The sequence below is a fragment of the Trifolium pratense genome, linkage group LG2 (assembly GCF_020283565.1).
Source record: "Trifolium pratense cultivar HEN17-A07 linkage group LG2, ARS_RC_1.1, whole genome shotgun sequence".
Classification (NCBI taxonomy): Eukaryota; Viridiplantae; Streptophyta; class Magnoliopsida; order Fabales; family Fabaceae; genus Trifolium; species Trifolium pratense.
Window position 1 is genome coordinate 55,832,574 of NC_060060.1, and position 4,777 is coordinate 55,837,350.

At 28.7% G+C, this 4,777-nt stretch overlaps 1 pseudogene; it reads left to right on the forward strand.

Annotated features, from left to right (window-relative positions):
- Positions 1–358: 358 nt before the first annotated feature.
- Positions 359–2,958, forward strand: LOC123904994 (annotated as a pseudogene).
- The last annotated feature ends 1,819 nt before the right edge of the window (positions 2,959–4,777 follow it).

Sequence of the window (4,777 nt, forward strand, 5' to 3'; positions counted from 1 at the left end):
CAGAATCAATTCTGCCAAAATCAATTCTCTCCGCCGCAGAACCAAACACACGCTAAGATGTTATATGGATAGAAGGACTTTGATTAATTGTGCTATAACTTGTCACATTAAAAATGTATGGTGAGGGAGAGATGCATCGAGGGGTGTATGATCAAGGTATATCTGAATGGAGAGATGGACGTATTAATATTAATTCAATTTAATAAGAATTTGTAATTGTCCTTCGGTCGCTTGATTCTTCATTTAAACGACCACGATAACTCCAATCAGTTATGGAAGAATATGTTAGTTCTTCTAAATCACCAGCAAAAAACAACAATTTCAACATCTCAAACGACCAAATTTCTCCAAATCAACAATGGAAGAATACGATAATTCTTTCCGAATCATCTACAAACAACAACAACAACAACTGCAACATCTCATACTATCAAATTTCCCAAAATCCAACCCTCAAAGTCTCCATTATCTTCATCGTGAAGAAAATCCAGGATCGATCCTCATAACACATCCATTGAATGATAACAATTATTACATTGGAGTAAATGCATGAAAAGAGTGTTTTATTCCAGAAATAAGATCTCCTTCGCCAATCATTCGCTACCTCGACCACCTCTTCTAATCAAAATTTTGCGCTATGGGATCGCTACAATAACATAGTACTATCATGGATAACAAGAACCCTATTACCACATATTGCTCATAGTACAATTTAATTTGATAACACTTTTGAGTTGTGGCTCGATTTGTAAGATCGCTATACAGAAGATAATCACTTGCGTTTTTCATAGTTGCTCAAGGATCTACACTCAATCAAACATGGTGATTGGTCACTATCTAATTACTTTACTAATCTTAAAATTCTTTTGGATAAATTAGTCTCTTAGGCCTAGGGACAAATCCATAAATTTCAACAAGTGGGGCTAATGTCATCTATCATAAAATTTTAACTTGATCACATTTTTCATCCTCTGTTTTCATCCGCTAACAAAATTAGTCCCACTTTAAAATCCGCCAGTTTTGATCATTTTCTCAACCTTTTGAACTAAAAACAGTGATGTGATATGTCATGCATGTCATTTAAAACATACCACAATATAATTTTCCAGTCTAAAGTATGAAAGAGATAAGGGGAGAGAAGTAATTAAAGAGTATCCAAATACTTCCACTTTACTAATATAACTAGCAGGACACCCGTGCGGCGCACGGGAGTCGCGGCGTTGCCGCTTCTCACTTGGTAAGATGAAAAGGATATAATATTTGGTAAAAAAAATAGAAAAAGAACAATGGTAAAACCATCACAAAAAAACTTTAGGTCTCCGTATTAATTTAGGAATATAAATATAGATAATGTAGAAATTATGAAGAAAAAAAATAGGCTACCTTATTAATATATTAGTAAAAACATAGGTGTTGAAAAATCACAAAAAAAACTTATGTCCATGTATTAATATATGAGTATAAATATAGTCCCGTAAAAATTATTAAAAAATAGGCAATCATATTAAAATGTTAGTGAAAATATAGGATAGGTCTCGCCACAGTCATCAAAATAATTAGGTCATCGTATTAAATATGAGTATAACCAGAAAAATTGTAAAAAAAATAGACAACTTAATTTTTATTTTATTTTTGTTTCAAACAACTTAATTAATATATAATTAAAAGTATAAGTCCCGTAGAAACCACACAAACAAAAAAGTTTCCATATTAATATATGAGTTTAAATATAGGTCCCGCAGATGTTATAAAAGAATGGACAAACTTATTAATATGAGTAAAACACATAGGTCCCCATGTACAAAAAAAAAACACATAGGTCCCCAGAAATCACACAAAAGATTAGGATCTCGTATTAATATATAATTATAAATATAGGTCTAAAAAAAATAGTAAAAAATTGAAAACTTCACTTGATAACATAAAATAGTAATTTATTGGGAAGTAGATTAAAAGATTAAAAAAATAGAAAGATATAATATTTGGTAAAAAAATAGAAAAAGAACAATGTATCCTAACCTTTCCGGATCAAAGAAGATTGTTTTCTAATTAAGTGGGTTTTGAGTGTTGACGATGGAGAAATTGAAGATGACAACGACGATGATTTAGAACTTGACATTCCATCAGATTTATTGGTTCCAAATTCAGGTGATCCTCTTGCTGCTATCGTTGAAAGCACATATCCCCAACTTTTACAAAACATGAACGATATAACGTATTTCAAAAATAGAGCTATACTAGCTCCTAAAAATTCAATAATCGACGCAATAAATGATTATATGTTGGATTTAATTCCTGGTGAAGAAAAAACATATTTTAGTTATGATACTCCGCTCACACAAAATGTAGACGGTCAAAAAGTGGATTGATATTCATACTTCTGAATTTTTGAACACGATTTCTACGTCGGGACTGTCAAATCACAAGTTGAGACTTAAAGTTGGAGTTCCAGTTATGCTATTAAGGAATTTGAATCAAAAATTAGGATTATGCAATGGAACAAGACTTATTATTATGAGATTGGAAAAACGCGCTCTTGAAGGAAAAATTATTTCAGGAAGTAATATTGGTGATCAGGTTTTCATACCTAGATTTTCTCTCACACCATCTGACGTGAGAATTCCTTTTAAATTTCAACGGAGACAATTTCCTATAATGATTTATTTTGAGAACTATTAATAAGAGTCAGAGACAATCTTTAAAGCATGTTGGGATATATCTTCCGTCGTCAGTGTTTTCACATGGTCCGTTGTATCTTGCAATTTCAAGAGTTACGTCTAGAAAAGGATTAAAAATATTGATCATCGATGACGACGGTGAAGATACGACTAAGACTTTGAATGTGGTGTATAAGGAAGTTTTCCGTAATATAACGTAATTTTCTTTGTATGAATATTTATCCAAAATTATTGTTGAACTATCGTTTAATGTTACTCAACTTTTTTCATATACCTTACATTATTGGAACTATCTTATCTTATTTAATCATTATATATCTTACAGCTAATCAGACCCGTGCACCGCATGGGTCGATGTTCTAGTTAATTTAGGAATATAAATATAGATAATGTAGAAATTATGAAGAAAAAAAATAGGCTACCTTATTAATATATTAGTAAAAACATAGGTGTTGAAAAATCACAAAAAAAACTTATGTCCATGTATCAATATATGAGTATAAATATAGTCCCGTAAAAATTATTAAAAAATAGGCAATCATATTAAAATGTTAGTGAAAATATAGGATAGGTCTCGCCACAGTCATCAAAATAATTAGGTCATCGTATTAAATATGAGTATAACCAGAAAAATTGTAAAAAAAATAGACAACTTAATTTTTATTTTATTTTTGTTTCAAACAACTTAATTAATATATAATTAAAAGTATAAGTCCCGTAGAAACCACACAAACAAAAAAGTTTCCATATTAATATATGAGTTTAAATATAGGTCCCGCAGATGTTATAAAAGAATGGACAAACTTATTAATATGAGTAAAACACATAGGTCCCCATGTACCAAAAAAAAACACATAGGTCCCCAGAAATCACACAAAAGATTAGGATCTCGTATTAATATATAATTATAAATATAGGTCTAAAAAAAATAGTAAAAAATTGAAAACTTCACTTGATAACATAAAATAGTAATTTATTGGGAAGTAGATTAAAAGATTAAAAAAATAGAAAGATATAATATTTGGTAAAAAAATAGAAAAAGAACAATGGTAAAACTATCACAAAAAAACCTTATGTCTCCGTATTAATATTTGAATATAATTATAAATGATAATGTAGAAATTATGGAAAAATAGGTTACCTTATTAATATATTAGTAAAAACACAGGCCTTGTAAAAACCACCAAAAAATTAGGTCTCTGTATTAAATATATGAGTATAAATATATCCTTTTAAAATTATTAAAAATAGGTAACCTTGTTAATATGTTAGTGAAAATATAGGTCTCACAAAAATCATCAAAATAATTAGGTCACCGTATTAAATATGAGTATAACCCGTAAAATTGTAAAACAAAATAGGCAACTTAATTAATATATAAATAAAAGTATAAGCCCCGTATAAATCACAAAAAAAAGTTTCCATATTAATATATGAGTATTTTATAGGTTCCGTATATGTTATAAAAGAACAGACAAACGTATTAATCGTATTAATATGAGTAAAAAACATAGGTCCCGCATAAACCACATAGAAGATCAGGTTATCGTATATTAATATATGAGTATAAATTTAAGTTCACAAAAAAATTGTTAAAAACTGTAAATTTTATTAATAAGAGTAAAAACATAGGCCCTGCGTACGTGTATGATATAAACTGTTGTTGTTTTGTTTGGCACACCTTGTGTCAATCAGGACTCATTATTAATAATAAAATTCATTTTAGTTTGTTAAAAAAAAAAACACAGGCACCGCAGAAATCACACAAAAGATTATATCATTCTGTTAATGTATGAGTATAAATATATGTCAAGAATGAGCAACCTTATTAATATATTAAAAAAAATATGGCTCGTAAAAATGAACAAAATAATTAGGTCCTTGTATTAATATTTGATCTAGTATAACCTGTAAAATTATAAAAAAATAAACAACTTTATTAATATATGATTAAAATTATAAGTCTCGTACAAATAAAAAAAAAAGGTTATCTTATTAATTGATGAATATAAATATATATATATATTTTTTTTTTAGATAAAGGCTAGTGTAGTGCAAAGGCATCAGTTGTAGAAACTTGACATCCCAACTATGTTGGC